This window comes from Erpetoichthys calabaricus, chromosome 5 (assembly GCF_900747795.2).
Source record: "Erpetoichthys calabaricus chromosome 5, fErpCal1.3, whole genome shotgun sequence".
In the NCBI taxonomy this organism is placed as follows: Eukaryota; Metazoa; Chordata; class Cladistia; order Polypteriformes; family Polypteridae; genus Erpetoichthys; species Erpetoichthys calabaricus.
This window is the reverse complement of record NC_041398.2, coordinates 183908484-183926751: the sequence shown is the minus strand read 5'-3', so window position 1 is coordinate 183926751 and position 18268 is coordinate 183908484. Positions and strand designations below refer to the sequence as shown.

Sequence of the window (18268 nt, the reverse complement as noted above, 5' to 3'; positions counted from 1 at the left end):
GGATGTTTCACATGTTCATTTTTTTCCCTGTGCTTAAAAGACATTAAAAAAGTAAACTCAGTACGCAAGCTATATTAAGCGTCAACAACGAAGACTCGCTACAACTTAATGAACAAGTGCTGAAACTTATCCCTACCGACAAAGTAACTTTCACCAGCGTGGCCTCTATCGTCACAGATGATCTCGCTTTCAATCACAGACAATTGTATGTTGCTCTCTCCAGAGGTCCATCTTTTCATTCACTCACAGTGGTATCCACAAACCCACCCCCATTTGGACAACTGTGTCGTTCAGGAAGTGTTCACCCATCAATACATAATTATGCGGCATATGCTATGCCGCGGGTTGGCTAGTTTTATATAATTCATTAACCCTCATCTGGACTAAGTAGGCTTTAGAATTTTATGTTGTATTCTTTCCCCATTATTCTAATTTTCAAAAAGTCTTAAAATATACTAAACTCTCATCAATGTACGTGATAACAGGATTGCATTGAACTTTACCATAAAAAAGTTCCAGAAACCTGAGTTAATTTAAAAACAAATATATAAAAATAAATAAAACAACTTAATTTTTTTCCAGTTTACATTTATCATATTTTGTTGAACCTTTCTTTTTCACTTTCGCAAAAGATTGGGGGCAGCACTGTGGTGCAGTGGTAGTGCTGCTGCCTCGCAGTAAGGAGACCTGGGTTCTCTTCCCGGGTTCTCCCTGCGTGGAGTTTGCATGTTCTCCCCATGTCTGGGTGGGTCTCCTCCGGGTGCTCCGGTTTCCTCCGGAAATGTGCATTGGTGATCCTAAATTTTCCTTGGTGTGTGGGTGTGGGTGTGTGTCCTGCGGTGGGCTGGCGACCTGCCCGGGATGTGTTCCTGCCTTGCGCTCTGTGTTGGCTGGGATTGGCTCCAGCAGACCCCCGTGACCCTGTGTTAGGATATAGCGGGTTGGATAATGACTGACTGACTGACAAAAGATTGGACAACAGCAGCTTCTTTTATTAAATTCAATTCCAAATGAATCACACTCACTGGCAATCACAGTTTTATGCATGGTTAATTTTTACATTCCAAAATTTGAACAACATTATTTGAAAAAGCTGTACAATTAAAATTGTTCACACACCCAATTTACAAGGGGTACCGCTGGCATAGGAAGGAGCAGTTTGTGTTTATAAGGTACAGCGTGTACTGCTAGAAGGGTTTTGATGTTGAAATTTCTTTTTTGGGGAGTAGGGTGGGCACCTACGTTTATCCAAGTATATTCACAAAAGTGGATATAAAACAGCATTTGGGATATAGGTGTAGGGCCTGGTACACAATTAAATGAACTTTTATAGAAAATACTGCACCATGTAACTAGCAAGTCAAAATTAACCATTCTAAAAACTTCAATGCTACAATATAGTTACAAACAAAAAGGATAATGAGAGAACAAATAAAAAACAACAAACTAGTAAGTCCTGATCAAGTAGTAATAAATCTCTATTTACTACACATCTTCTTATAGTTAACACCTCTGTCATGTTGTTACACAAACTGTTAATGTATTCATTTTACTTGTACATTGTACCTTTCAAGACAAACATTCCATAGACTATACTCACACAATACATGAAATTTTTGACAACTCTGTTTCTACAATGATGGCAGATCAGGTTACCTGTTCAGAATCAACAGTATCAGGTTCTGAGAACTTTTAAGGATGCAATTGTTTTCTCTGGTGGTTTTTCACCTTTTACATACTATGCCGAATTGTCTAAATTTTGCAGTCTGTGTGTGGTGTGGAATGTTAGCTCCACAGATAGACAAGGTTCAGTGCTGGAAATGGTACAAAGGAAAGGTTATTCTACTTACAATGTGATCTCAGATCCACAATGGCAATAAAAGAACCACAATAACAACACAAATCAATCATGACACAAATAATAAGTTTATACTTATATTTTTAAGCATACAATTGTACAAATCCAAAGTCAGGCTTTATCTGGAAATCCATGATGAAATTCCATGGAGATGAATGCAGCAGTAAGCTGAGGAGTTCTCAGTTCTTATTCTTATTCAAGTGCTGTTGGAGTGTGCAGACGTTTGGAGCATGGAAGGTTATGGAGAGAAGCAATTCCAAAGTCCCAGGGTTGAACAGATCAGCAGCTGCTGTCCTCCTGTAATTTGTAGGGTTCCACAATGCCAGGATGTGATAACACTTTTTGTAACTTTAAGATATAAGATAGTATTGTTTTGGTACAATAATCCAAATTAGTGTCTAACTATGAGTTTCACTACCCCTCTTTTAGAAGTCTATGTAAAACAAAGACATTTTTCAACATGACTTCTGGCAGAGGATTTGAATTGCATGCTCAATGGTTTATATAGAACAAGAATGAAAATCAAAAGCAAGCATTGCATAATAAAAAGAAAACAATATGCACCATAATGTAGTGATAATAGAAAAATCAGAATCAGTAAACTTTATTAACCTCAAGGGAAATTGTTTATGTTATAACTGTACACATAGGCAAAGGCACAAGAAACACTAAGAGCACAGACCACACTGACACACTGAATATTATTAATGTTCACTCCTGCTATTCCAGTGGACATGTATGAGGGCATTGACATGTGATGACACAATAGCCATTTAATTTAAGAGAGAGGACTGCATGTTTAATGTCAGATCTTTTTGCAAAGGAAATGCTAAAAATATACTCTTGCTTGGGCATTAATTTATATTTTTTATTTTAGAATTGGAAAGATTGGATGATTTTGAATATGATTTTCAATCCTCTAATTTTATAACAGGAACTGATATTATTTTGTTCTCACCTCAGTCTATTTAATTCACCACTTACAGTTATCTCTGCCGCACAAGTAAATATTAGCAGATATAATGATCAGTCTGTCACAACATGATCTATGCCAAGGACTAAAGACATAGCCTTAAACTATTCCTCACCATGTTTTGGAGAGACTACTCTTCCATTAACTCATATAAAAGACTATGCCCTCATTTTACTTCAACACCTTCAGATGTCTGTGGCCAACTTGGTCTATAAATTATCATTATACCTTTCTCTTCATACACTGACAACAATTTATAAACATCACTTATTCTGACCTTTACCACCAGGTTTAAGTTGCAAGCATGAGGATTCAAAAAGCATATACTGTAATGCCATAATGAAATATTTGAAGAGATTAGTAAATAGTTGCTGACACCAGTTAGTCTCAGGGACTCCTTCAAACAGTGACAGCCAGAAACTCCAAAAGTAAAACACTTGAAACAGTAGTGAACCTTCCCAGGTCTGCCAATATTACTTCAAGGTGTTGTGTGAAGGATTCTCAGACATGGCGAAATGGGGTGTGAGGCCTCCAAAAGACCATAAAGCAGACCACTACCTTCACTGGCCTGCTCAGAAGAGGCTCACTCTAAGTCAACTAAACCCCAACTGCAACAGACAGGTTATGGCTTAAACAGGCCCGACAATGGGAAATTGGCTTCAAAGGTTCATGTATCAAAATGTCTCAAAAGGTAAAAAGAAATCATAAACTCTGGCTCGTAGGAACAAGTAAAAATAAGAATCCTTATAAATGAAGATATGTGTTAACAAAAACAGAAAAACATAACAAAGTGCTCAGAAGAACTAAAATGCAAAAGTATTTGCCAAAAAGTCAATACAAGGAGAACAAATCACTAAACACAATCCAAAGAGCAAAATAAAGAAACAAAGCAAGAATCCAATAACCTAAATCAAAGCTAGGCAAAACACACAACTCCTAAGTAAAGTCAATGTTTCACTGCTGGGTTACTCATTCTTGACTGAATATAAAGCCAGGAGGAGGACCCAGAAGCAGCGATATTAAGGCAGCACCAACCACCTAGAGCTCCACCTGCATAGCACAGAAAATGGCATTACATTTAAAGCAACAGAATACAAATAATAAATACAACAGTAGCAAATAAAGACATATTGCACAAAAATATTAATATATAAAGTATGTCAACAAAGTTCAAATGCATTCATAACCATTACTATACAGTATATACAGTAGACTACTATACATCTCTCTATATACAAATAACAAAAAAATTTAGGTTGGATGGTGGTGTTTGGAGACAGGAAGAGTCAAAGATATATCAGAGATTTTCGACCAGTTATAATATAAAAAAAAAAACTTTCTATGTGTCCAGTGGTTCATGCATTTAGTAGTGTGGAGGATGGAGGGGATCCATGCCCAGCTGGGATGCCTGGAAGGACCGGAAGAGGGATTATACTTCCCTTGGGCCACAAGATGGTGACTGCCCTGGTCTGTATGGGCCCACGGGAATGGAGCATGGAAGCTCAACCCTATTGGGGCTTGTGGTCAAAACTGGGGGGTGCCAGGATGATTGTGGAGCCCTGGAGGCCAGCACTTCCGCCACACCCGGAGGCGCTGGGGGAAGGAACTCCAGGGACACCCTGAGTGCTTCTGGTTGCTCATGCGGCACTTCCGCCATACCAAGAAGTGCTGCTGGAAGTTCGTCAGAGAGCACCTGGAGCACATCCGGGTGATTATTAAAGAGGCCGCCTCCCTCGAGCAGGGAAGCCGCAGTTGGGAGGAAGAAGGCAACGCTCGGGAGGAGAGGTGAAAAGGTGGCAAAAGCAGTCCGAAAGGGAAGAGAAAGGGACTGACACAAGGGTGTTTGGTGCAAGGCATTGCGTTGTGTTTATTTACATTGTGTTGTGCAAATACGGTAAACGTGTGTGTTTCGGGACTTCCTGTGTCTGCCTGTTGTGCCTGGGCTGAACTACCACAGTACCTAGTAACATGTCTGATCTTTGGTTATATTAACTGTGTGTTTCTAGATCTGTGATGTACACAGGTCCTCAAATGAGTTCAGATTCAGTCTCAAAAAACCTTTTTGCAGTTTGAATGACATATTGCAGTTTTTGTTTTGAATAAGAAAATGCAGTTCCATTCCAGATAACTATTGACAAATGAACCACCACTGACTTAGACAGGTTAAACTGTTCTAATCGGTGGAGAAAAAAACAAGTGTCCGTTGAAAGTTTTAGATAAAAGCAGTTATGTTTCATCCCAGTTCAGCTTCTGATTTATATTGCTGCCAGAAAATGAAACTGATTCCACCCTGTTGACTGTGACATTGTTCATAGCTGGGGAGTGAAGGTTGAAGAGTGTCTCCTAAAATCCAAAAACCTTTCCACTGTTTTCAGAGTATTCAGGTTAAGACTGTTGAGGGTTAACCAACTGGCCAGCAGACCTGTCTGTGATCAGGTCCATCAGTGTGGTGTCATCAACAAATTTCAGCAGTTTTACGTCCATACAGTGGATTCCAAAATAATTTAGGCCACCTCACTTTTTTCGCATTTTGTTGTGTGGCAACTTTATACTAAAATCTTTATATTTGTTTTCCCACATCAAGCAACACACAATACCTCAGAATGACCAAATGAAAACAGAATTTTAGAAATTTCTGTCAAAGTTGTTGAAAATACAAAACCGAAATATCACATTGACACAAATATTGAGACGTTTTGCTGTAACCCTTGAAATATGGCACAGGTGCACCCCATTCTATTATTTATCACTGAGATGTTTCTATACCTTGTTTGGAATCCACGTACGGTCATTTCTATTGGTTAGACATGATTAGGAAAGGCACATACCTGTCTATATAAGGTCCCACTGTTGACAATGTGTATCACACCAAAAACTCTGAGATTGAGGGTATTTCCTGTAGAGCTGAGAGACACAATTTTGTCAAAGCACAGATCTGGGGAAGATTACAAAATACTGTATTTCTGCAGCATTAAAGGTTTCTAAGAGTACAGCTACTTTCATAATTTTTAGAAAGAAGAAGATTGGAACAACTACTACTCTTCCTAGAACTGGCCACCTAGACCAATCGTGGGAGAAGGGCCATGGTAAGAGAGGTGATGAAGAACCTGTGTGGACTTAGGAGAAACTTCCAGAAGGACCACTACAACAATGCACCAATCTTGGCTTTTTGAAAAAGAGGCCAGACAAAAGCCCTTCCTAAGTAAAAGACATATAAAAGCCTGCTGGTAGTTCACCAAAAGGCACATAAAGAACTCTCAGGCTGTGAGAAACAAGATTCTCTGGTCTGATGAAACCAACATTAGTTTCATCTATGGACGAAACCAGGCACCTCTCATCATCTGTACAATACCATTCTAGTAGTGAAGAATGTTGGTGGGAGCATCATGTTGTGGGGTTGTTTTTCTGCGGCAGGGACTGGGAGACTAGACAGAGTTGAGGAAAAGTACAAAGCAAAAACAACACATGAATGACTTAGGAAAACCTGTGGTGATGTCCAGAAGATGCCCGGCTACAGCCTGGACTTAAACCCAATAAAATATCTCTGGAGACACCTGAAAATAGCTGTCCACAGACAGTTTCTATCCAAACTGATAGAGGTTGACGGGATCTGCAGAGAAGAATGTCAGAAAAATTCCCAAATCCATGTGTGCAAAACTTGTTGTGTCAAACCCAGGAAAACTCCAGACTAATCACTGCCAAGAATGCTTCAGCAAAAGAGTGAGTAAAGGGTCTGAATGCAAAATCGATCAGCTACACTGCTTGAGTTGTTGCTTAAACAGGCCAGGTGAAAAGTGGAGTTGCTGCTACTTTATATATTTAATAAATTTGATAAAATTTATAAAATCCTGTTTTCACTTTGTCATTCTAGGATATTGAGTGCTGGTTGATGTGGGGAAAAATGATTTTAGCATAAGGCTGCAACTATGGTGGAGTCTGACCATGAAAATAATAGCTTTTTTTAGAGTTACAATCACATATTCACATCATATTCCAAGTCACATAAATTGTACATAATATAAAGTTACAATATAACTGTAACCTAAATTATAATCAAAATAACACAATTAAAACTTTGAAATTATAAAAAAGTACACCAGTTCTGTTAACAACGCAATAATGGGTTGGTGATGCTAAACTGACTTCTGGTGGGTGTGTATTCACCAAACCATGAGCTGGTATCCCATCCATTGATTATTCCTGCCTTGCGCACTACGCTTGCTAAGTTAGGCTTCAGCTTCCCTGTACTCCAGCTTTGGATAAGTGGGTTTAAAAAATGGATAGTTTGATAAAAAGTTGGAGCACTTTTAAAATTTTTATTTACTTCATCAAAGAGACACTTTCGTTTATTAGATATTTTCTCACAATGGTATGTATGATGATTAACAGAGGTTTGCACAGGCCATCATGTTGTGTTTTGTACAGGCAGCACATTTAAAGATTAGATGCAGGCACACAAACACCCACATGAAACTTTGAGGTCATTTTAATAGCTACTTGAGGATCTGTTTGCACACAGAAGTAGCTATCCAATACATAAAAGAGGAAAACAGAGTACACAGAGTATACAAATTGTAGTAATCTCTCTCAAGATAAATTTATTTTAAACCAGTAAACTAATATGTAATTTATGCAGTATGGAATATTTCTCAGTTTTAAGGATAGATAGATAGATAGATAGATAGATAGATAGATAGATAGATAGATAGATAGATAGATAGATAGATAGATAGATAGATAGATAGATAGATAGATAGATAGATAGATAGATAGATAGATAGATACTTTATTAATCCCAAGGGGAAATTCACATACTCCAGCAGCAGCTTACTGATACAACAAACAATATTAAAGGCTGATAATAATGCAGGTAAAAACAGACAATAGCTTTATATAATGTTAACATTTACCCCCCCGGGTGGAACTGAAGAGTCGCATAGTTTGGGGGAGGAACGATCTCCTCAGTCTGTCAGTGGAGCAGGACAGTGACAGCAGTCTGTCGCTGAAGCTGCTCCTCTGTCTAGAGATGACACTGTTTAGGATAGGTGACGTGCAAGAGAAAGTTGCTTAAGTAGGATGGATTTAGGTGCATGAGAAAGAAAAGACTGCCAGAGAAATATGTGAGGATTGTCCAGGATATGGATGAGGGAGTGAGGACTCGGGTTAAAAACAGTTTTGGGGTAAAGACAAGACCTCAATTAGAGTAGGTCTGCACCAGAGATCTACTTAAAATCCTTTCATCTGGTTATGGATGTGTTGACTTGAGGAATAAAAGATCAATCCTCCTGGTGCATGCTTTTTGCTGATGATATTGTTTTGTGTAACACCAGAAAGGAGCAAGTGGAGAGGAAGTTGGAAGAATGGAGAAGGGCTTGGAAAGATAGAGGGTTGGAGATAAACAGGAAGAAAACAGGATATTTCAGATTTAGCGATGATCGGGATTCAGAAGTTAGTCTACAGAGAGAGCTATTGAAAAGAGTGGATACATTTAAACGTCTAGGATCAGTGGTGGCCTAAGATGGAGAATTGGATGCGGAGATAACCCACAGAGTGCAGTGTGGATGAAGCAGTTGGAAGAAGGTATCAAGGGTGTGAGTTAAAAATTAAGGCCAAGGTTAAAGGTAAGGTTTTTAAGACAGTGGTAAGGCCAGTGATGATATATGGAGTTAAGGTATGGGCAGTAAAAGGAGCACAATAGAAGTTAGATTTGGCAGAAATGAGGATGTTGAAATGGACATGTGGGGTTACAAAAAAGGACAGAATAAGAAATGAGACAATCAGAGGCACATTAAAAGTGGAAGAGATATCTAAGAAAGTACAGGAAAGTAGGCTGAAGTGGTATGGACATATGACAAGAAGAGACAATAAATATGTGAGAAGTTTGATCAGGCACATCAACACCACAGAATTCGGAAAAGATGTAGAAACAGATGCTGATTTATGGATTATCAATATACGCACATTAGCTCTGGCATTGAAATTTTTAAAATTGAGGAAAAAAACAACCCTTTATAGAAGATTAATTTAACATAGCACATCCGGCAGTTGGGGCAGGCAACCCAACCCCCCCCCCCCCTGAACACTGCCTATGGCTGCAACATAGCAAAATGTGAAAGAAGTGATGGAGTCTGAATACCGGGAAAGGTTATCTATTCTGGTATATAACATAAACTCACTTGCTAAATTTTTTTGAAAAGTTCATAAAATCAGTGCTTAAACTGACCTTGAAAGAAGGACCTTGAAAATAAAGCTATCACAAGAAGTCCAGTTTAAAGAGGTCATTCACATCTGAATAGAAAATCTGTTTGTGTCATCAGCTCTTAAAGCACTGAGGAAACAGATTCTCTTCCCATTTGTTTTTCTTCTCCACTTATCTTTATCTGCCTATTAAACTCATCAATTTATTTATTTTTACTAGCTTTAAGTTTTACTCCGTTGGCCATGCTCTCTTTCTCACTGGTGGGGGTTGATTTGTTTTCAATCCTATTTTTTGTAAAAATTAATCTATTTGTATGGAGTGATTACAATAAAATCAATAAAATTAAAAAAAAGAAAATATGTTTGTGTAAAACAAACAAACATACAAATAATAACAATATAGTGGGAGTGGTGGACTGAAGCAAGCTACTTACCTGCCTACCTCTCAATCTTTTTTTCCTAGGTGGATGATGTCCACTAAACAGCCCATGACACCCCGGTTGTCTTAACAGTATTCTAATCAGGACTGACAAAAACAATCTAAAGTTTTCAAAAAGGACTGAAGACTCATTTCTTCACTTTACTTTGCCATTTTTCCTGATGACAAATACGTACAATAAGTAAAAGTAGCACTGGTCATGGGGAAAGTACGTTTCATTAGTTTGAAATTACTATTTCATGTGCTTTTTTGTTTCTATGGACCATTTCTGGGGTATCCGGCTGGCAACTGCCAGTTCGTGGAAATTAGAGGCCTGAATGCTAAGAACAATAGCTACCCGAGTGCAACACCCCATTGATTCGTAAGAGCGTGTATTGCACGTTTCCGAAACAGAAACAAAACATTCTGCAAATTCGGAATAACTAACTTCACTGGTTTTATTTTCCACATCTTTGATCTAATGGAATAACAATACAAATTAAACCTGATAAACTGCAAAACTTTTACCCCCAAAGCTTGTTCCCAGCGGATGGTTTCTATGCCAACGCCACAGTTTGCTTCTGCGCTTGTCGGAGCTGAGCTCAGCCAATGAGAAGCGTGAGTGCAATATGGTGTCTGGTTGCGCGGTCGAGTGGAGAGTGAGCAAGGGAGGGAGGGCGAGTTGGGGAGCTGTAACAATGGTTACAGGCTAACAAACTAGGAGCAGTCTGCTAGGCGGAGCAAGAGAGAGACAGCCGCATCAAAAAAGAAAGAAGTGTTTTTTAAGGACGGACGTTTGGATCTGCATGTTCTAATAAAGGGAGTTGTTGTTCGTTTGATTTCATTCATTTGCGGTCTTCTTTTTCTGCAGAATTCTAGCGATGTTTATACTTGTCCAGTCATGAATACCTTAGGAAGAGTTGTTCTGCTCTGAAGAAAACCTGTTGCTTATCTATTATTTCTCGGCCCCTGTCTGCAAACTCCTCCTTCTCCTCCTCCTACTCTTCAAGATGTTCCACTGTAGAAGTGATGCTAAACCTCATCAGTCCTGCGTGACTTCCCTGCCATCGTAAGGGGCTCCACTGGGATATATTTACAATTTCTCCAGCCAGGATCGAGACAGGTTAAGGTGAGTTCACGAGTTTGTGTTCCTGCTACTGTTAATGCATTTCTCCAATGATAATCCGTGTTAAAAAAAGAGGAGAAGCAAAATCGATCGGCTACACTGCTTGAGTTGTTGTTTAAACAGGCCAGGCGAAAAGTGGAGTTGGCGCTGCTTCCCGAAAAAGCTGGAAGCCAAATCTGTGAGGACACCGCCTGTTGCCTCGAGTTGTGAGGTTTTTTTTTTTAAACTTGTGATGATTTGCTTGGAATGAAAACTTTTGATTTGATTGGACACTGCTGAAATTGTTTTTCTTAAGTTAATGATGTGCTGCAGTGCTCTACTCGAGCCTCCCTACTTTAAAAGATTGTTTTAAGAGGATGGGCGCAAATGCTGGATTTCAATTACAGCTCATGTAGTGAGAAGTCAATGCACGTTGTACTTACCTGCCAACCGGTAAATGTTTTGGTTTTAAATTGACGACGCGTGTTGAAAACCTCAGGCACTAATGCACACACTGGCTACAGGAGGCGATCACTGCTGAGGTCAGGAAAACTCGGATAACCCATGGTAGGTAGTGTACCGCTGTCACATGTAAACTGATGGATGTCGGAAATCTGTTTTCTTTTATTCGGTAGAACTTTCTGATTTCGTATCTGCTTACAGCGCGTGAAGTGTGGCTCCGATACTGATCTACAATCACGTAAGCGTGAGCCCTCTTCAATTGTAGTGTCAGAAAGCCGCCTGCGTGTTTAGGGAGCGGTATATATTTTGGAATGTTGATGTTGGATATTGTCGACGTCATTATGAAACAAAAAAAAAACTGAAAAAAGAATGCCACGATCGCCAAGCCAACTCGGCACATCCCTGGAGTAGTGGACATCTGTTTCCGTTTAACGTACCCAAGCCTTCAATTGAAAGGCGTTATTATTTTCAGATTTACGCTACTCGAGGCATTTCCAGGTCAAAACCGCAGATCTACCGGGAGAATGGTTAGTGACTCGGTCTCATTAAAGACGTAGCCATCCATTTTGACCTGTCTATCCGTTATCAAAACCCAGTAATAAGCTGCCAATAGCCGGAGCCAGTCCTGGCAGCATCCAGCACTCTTCATGAATGTGATTTTGGACAATTTATTTTCGTTTGCTTCGAACAATTTAAAAAAACAAAGTAGTACAAGTTTAGTCGATGAAGTCTGAAATTCACATTTAACTTTTTTCCCTTATTATTATCTTAACTCAACAGGGGCATTCCTTCACTGTTTCTCCGTCCTGTTACAGTGTTTCTTTCCTTGTTTTTTATCTTTCTCAGATTGAGTTAACCTGCACCTGTAGAAGCCGGACATGCTTCCATATTCATAGATGCACCATTTTGCCTTTCTAAAGCAAACCATCTACAATATGAAAATACACAGCCAACAATGGTTTTAAACAGAAATGCATTTTAATGTTTAAATACAACGATAAGTCAAGCAAAATTACACTTTTTATTGGCTAACTGAACCGATTACAATGTACAAGCTTTCGAGGCAACTGAGGCCCCTAGAGCTCTCAGAGGGGCCTCAGTTGACTCAGAAGCTTGCACATTGTAATCGGTTCAGTTAGCCAATAAAAGGTGTCATTTTGCTTGACTTCTCATTGTATCCATAATGGCTAACACGGTACAACTCCCTACTACTAATGTTTGGATAAAAAAAATATACGTATTGCATAATATTGCATTTAAATAGATTTTGATACTGTTCTACACAGAAGATTGACTAATCTTGAAACTAGAGGGCAAAGCACCAGTGGGACTTTGCAAAATAACTCAAGACTACCCAGAGTACTCCCGATTGCTTTTATTTCTCAAAGAGCTGCACTTTTGCTTATTTGGTGACTTCTCATTGGCCTTAAATAATTGAGTATATCTTGCAATTGGTTGGTGTTCCATCCAGGGCCGGTTTCTACCATAAGACTGAGAGTTCCGTGTTAAGAAAGGGCTTCCAGTTATTCGGTAATAAAATAAGCAGGTTTTGAAAGCGTATGAATAATTATGTACAAGAAACTAAAAAACAAGAAGCAACCTGTAGAAAGCCGAGTCAAGATAATCATGACTTCATAATCAGTTTGTTGCACAGTGATTTTTTTTTTATTTATACTGTTAAGAATGTGATCCTAAAAACTTTATCTGAACTTGTTAAAAGTAAACATAAAAGTGTTGGTGTGATTACTGGGTAAGAGTCATATCTAAAAGAAAAGCAAATGTAAGTTATACTGTATTGCTGTCAAAATATTCCAGTAAGCAGATAAGCGAGCTGGGTGCATGCACATTAATAGAATGTCATCATTTTGCTAATCAGAAACAAGATAAGAAAATACTATATTCATTGTCTGTCAGTGTAGCAACTGATAAAAAGTTTCTTTTAATCTGAATAGTTCTCTCTGTCTTTACTGCTCTCTGTCTTTCTCACTTGATTTCCTGGTTGAACATGTTGATTAAATATGAAAGTGAAAACTATGAAACCATCCTTACTACCACAATGGGATACTTCTTGTTTAAAAGAAACTTGTGCTACCATGGATCTGGTATTTACATGCTTAACAGTTACTGTTAATGCTGTAATGTTTTACCAACACTCAAAGTGAACAGCCAATGGAATGTTAGAACAGTTTTGGAAAGGGAAACTGGCATGTCTGATTCAAAGCTTCAAGATAAGAATTAGCTTTGAATGCATGATTGGTCTGACTAGTGGCATCACTGGAGGGTGGTGTGGGGGTGCAGATTGCACCATGTGAAATCATCAGATGTTGTAACATCCGAATGACTGTCTATAAAATATTTCTGCAGTGTTTCAGATGCACATGCTTGTTGTTTTAGTTTCTGCTGGCGTTTTTATAGTCACTGGATTTTGTCTAAATTTCTGGTGTGTTAGTTTCAGTATTTTGGTAATTAGTATTTGTAAACCTATATCAATAACTTTTGTGAGCTTTTAATAGGAATACTAAGGGTGAGCGCGCACCTGAAAGTAGCAGAGATTTATATGGAAGAAGCCGAAAAGTGGGCAGCATTAGATGCTTTGACATTCATAGCTGATAGGGACTTTGTAGAATTTCTCCCAACCCTTTTACTAGGCCTAAAATTATTTCTGATGTTCTCTGTATCTGTGGCTTTACATGAGTGTAGCTTTTCAAAACTGAAAGGACTACAGTGATCCCTCGCTATATCGCGCTTCGCCTTTCGCGGCTTCACTCTATCGCGGATTTTATATGTAAGCATATTTAAATATATATCGCGGATTTTTTGCTGGTTCGCGGATTTCTGAGGACAATGGATCTTTTAATTTCTGGTACATGCTTCCTCAGTTGGTTTGCCCAGTTGATTTCATACAAGGGACGCTATTGGCAGATGGCTGAGAAGCTACCCAACTTACTTTTCTCTGTGTCTCTTGCGCTGACTTTCTCTGATCCTGACGTAGGGGGTGTGAGCAGGGGGGCTGTTCGCACACCTAGACGATACGGACGCTAGTCTAAAAATGCTGAAAGATTATCTTCACGTTTCTACCTTCTGTGTGCAGCTGCTTAGTGAAGCGACATGCTGTACAGGGCTTCACATACTTAAAACCTCAAAGGGCACATATTGATTTTTCACTCTTTGTTTTTATCTGTCTCTCGCTCTCTCTCTCTCTCTCCCTGCTCCTGACGGAGGGGGTGTGAGCTGCCGCCTTCAACAGCTTTGTGCCGCGGTGCTTCGCATACTTAAGCCAAACAGCCCTATTGATTTGTTTGCTTTGCTCTCTGTTTCTGACAGCCTGTGCTCCTGACAGGCACTCCTTTGAAGAAGAAGATATGTTTGCAATCTTTTAATTGTGAGACAGAACTGTCATCTCTGTCTTGTTATGGAGCACAGTTTAAACTTTTGAAAAAGAGACAAATGTTTGTTTGCAGTGTTTGAATAACGTTCCTGTCTCTCTACAACCTCCTGTGTTTCTGCGCAAATCTGTGACCCAAGCATGACAATATAAAAATAACCATATAAACATATGGTTTCTACTTCGCGGATTTTCTTATTTCGCGGGTGGCTCTGGAACGCAACCCCCGCGATGGAGGAGGGATTACTGTATTTGCTATCTACCATGAGACAGTAAAGGCTTTCTGATCTTGCAGTTGAAAGTGAGTTTGTGAAAGGCAATGATTTTGATTTGATTTACAAGTTCATAGCTTTGAAGGCCGGGAAGGAAAGTTCTTCTATAGTTGAAATGTTCAATAAGTGCTGAAATGCTTATGTATTTGATCCTATTTTATTTATGAGTATATTTTTATATGCATTTGATTACAACTTCTACATTATTTGGGCCATTATTGATTGTACAAGCTAATCCATTAATGTATCTCATGTAACAGTAAAGTGTATTTTAAAATGAACATAATTTTGGTGTAGTTTTTAATTTATTTATTTTTTACTTTGAATTGTATTGTTTTCACTTTAATCACATGAAACTATGTAAATAATTTTGGCTTTGTGTATAAGGTGTAATTTTAATTTTGGTAGTTGTTTATGCCAATGATATTGCCATTACACTCCTTTATACATGGGAATTACGATTTATGAGTGGTATTAGTGAAAGGTTATTAAGGATTCTGTATGGTCTGGTACAGGAGGAAGTCCATTGGAGGTGGGTGACACCAACCCTAGTGATTCCACTGGGACTGACAGATGTATAAAACTGGGTTGGCTGTCATTTTTGTTGTCAAAAAATAATTATCAAGCATTTAAATATATTAACTCTACGTTTTATAGAGGTTACTATAGTAGTTTGGTCAAATACAAAAGTTCGAAATCTAAAGCACATCTTTAAAAGCTATTCTGCTTCCTGTCACCTTTTGACCTTTTGGCAACTGAGACATGGATGCTATCAGGTCACTGCCTTAATGGAATTCACTGCATTTGATAAGTGTTACTTTATATTAGGGAACCGGTCATTTTCTTCAAATAAAAACATGGACACAACACACTCTTTGAAACAAATGTGCGGCTGTTAGTTGTGGTGCTACCTGAAATATAAATAGTGTACAGTAAAAACTTGATTATCCATCAATCTCCATTAACTGTCAGGGCCCCAAAAAAAAAAAACCAAAAACATTGCACAAGACAGCACCTAACTTTTACTGTACTTCCACTACCGTGTGGTATGCTGTGAGCTATGCACATTGGAACAACTCTCCTTTGTGCTACCACGTAGTGTTGTTCCCCAGCACCACATGCCAGGCTACATTTTGAAATCACAATGTCCGTTACATACCTTCAATTTTAATAGCGTTTCGTTGTTTTTCTATGTTGTTATAATTAATTTAACATACATTGTTATGGCCTATAAACGTATGTGTGTTGTGTTGGAATTGTAATTTAATTGTAATTAAATTATTGTAATTTTCTTTTTAAATTCTGTTATGTTTTGTTAATACATTGTGACATGCAGCCAGCTTGTGATGCACTGTGCGGGAGCTGAAAGGGTGGAATGAATGCTGTAAGTGATGGGACTGGGTGAAGGGCTTCTGTTCTATAAGGGGTGAACACCTCTGTTAGGAGATGAGTGACAGGAGAAGTTAGGAGAAAAAGGAAGTTTTGAGTAGGGAGGTCGGGAGACAATAAGCAGGAGTGTTTGTGGTATAAAGACGAACGCGAGTGGTAGGAGATAAACAGATTGGTAGCGAAAGCTTTCTCTTATTGTTTGGGAGGTGTGCTCCTCAACCCAGATAATAGAGTAAAAGACAGTGCCTGTTTGTTGCGGAACAAAGACTCCAAGTAAAACATAGAAAACTCCAATACCTCTGATTTATATTTGCTTACTACGCTGGTCGTTACAATATTATATGAATTCATTTTGGTAATACCCTGTGTTCAGATTCAGCGGGTCGGACAATGGATGGATGGATATATTATATTTTGTTAATATAGTTTTGTTTTGTAAATACATATGACTATTCACTTATCTTTTCTACTGCATATCATTTTCACAATAGCTGTTCTGTTATCCAACTTTTCTTTTTTCTGTCACGCTCTCGGTCCCGACCCTTGATGGATAATCAAAGTTCTACTGTACTTACATTTTTCAATTTATGAAATTAAATATTTTATTTGAAAAGAAAAACTTGTAGGCTAATTTTTGAATTGTTCGTGTGATGCTTGCATGTTCACAAATCAGCTAGTATGTTTTAAATAGACCGGGGGGAAAACAAAAAAGCTTAAAAATTGATTTTGGGAAATTATAGTTACCTTGGTATGTAAGAACAAGCAATAGTCACAAAATTTCTGAGATAGAAACTAAGCTGTGAGTTTCACCTAAACTGTGTGTACGTGAAGCAAGCTATTGGTATATTCTTGTGGAAAGAAATGGCCTTAAAATAAGTACTGCTGTTTTAAAATGCTTTCCTAAAAAGTATGGTCTCTCTAAAAGACATGCTAACTAAATACAAAAGATAAAAATTAAACATAAACAGAAAAATAACTGCGTCTGCAGTGGCAAGTGTTTGGTCAGTGATATACATACAAGTTGTTTAGTGATGTTGAAAGAAAGAAAAACCTAGCACAATGCCCCAAGTAAAACATATCCACTTTTAAGCAGTGAGCCATCAATTTTTGCCAGCTTCTTGGTAAATCTGCAACTAAAAAACTAAAGATGTTACAGACATTTGAGAGGCTGAGATTTTGCATATGAATTGGTTGACAACTTACATGAGAAATAGCTAGTTGCATAGCAGTGCTATCAGTAGTTTACAGCTGGTTCTCACACACTAATCATGGAACCTCCAGGATGCTGTCTTCAGTCCACATTGTTATCATCATTTGTAACAAACTCGTTTCTTTCTCTAATCCACCAGTATTGAGCAAAAACAATGCTGCAACTAATTGGTTTTTCACCGTGCACCTGCTGCAACAACTGTAATGTTTCATTTGCCAGTTTTCCTAAAATCGACACCAGTAATTGGCATATACTTTTAAAGCCAACTGTAGGGCATCTGTTTCCCAAAAACTACAGACTCTAATGTACTTCTCCTTTTGTGCTGTTGTGCATCTGGTCTTTCCACTTCTTTTTCTGTACCTAGTTCGATCCAATTTGCCCTCTTCTCTCAACAAAGCAGTGAACAACTTTGTATACAATTTTCAGTTCTCTTGGCAGTCTGTCACGTGGAATAACCTTCCTTTCAGAAAACCACAATAGACTGACGTGTTTTTTGAGAAAGCTTTTTTGATTTGACCATTTTTGAAATTGAACTTTAGGAATGCTACTACCTTGCAACCCAAGGAAAAATCTATTTATTAATTTAATTGTTTTAATTAAATGTTTTATTAGATAAAGGCATCTGCTAAATAAATATTAATAATAATGATGATGATGAAGAAAGTAACAGTTTTCAGCTGAGCTAATACGATTATAAACATTTCTACTAGTATTAAGGCATAATTTGCTAAGGATGAGCCAAAAGATTTTACCATTAGGCTACTGGAGGAATGGCTGTAGAAAATAAGACTTTGCAGTCATATTTGAATAATAAATTGTAAATCAGTAATTTCAGGCATTGATAACCATTTTTAACATTAGTAATATCTTCGCTCTGTTTTAAAATCAATTTAATGGTGCCTTGATAAATCAAAAACATAAACATGTCTGTGGGTTTCAAAACATTTGAATGGTAATTTATGTTTTGAGATATTTCCCTAAAATATATACCAGTAGCT

General features: G+C 38.2%; 1 protein-coding gene across 2 annotated transcripts in view; it reads left to right on the top strand.

Annotated features, from left to right (window-relative positions):
- Positions 1–10244: 10244 nt before the first annotated feature.
- The window catches only part of ptpn13 (protein tyrosine phosphatase non-receptor type 13), a 352808-nt gene continuing 344784 nt past the window's right edge, over positions 10245–18268 (top strand). For both annotated transcript variants that reach the window (XM_028802295.2, XM_028802293.2), the window contains exon 1: positions 10245–10576. The gene's annotated coding sequence lies outside the window, so the exon portion shown is untranslated. The remainder of the gene's footprint in view (positions 10577–18268) is intronic.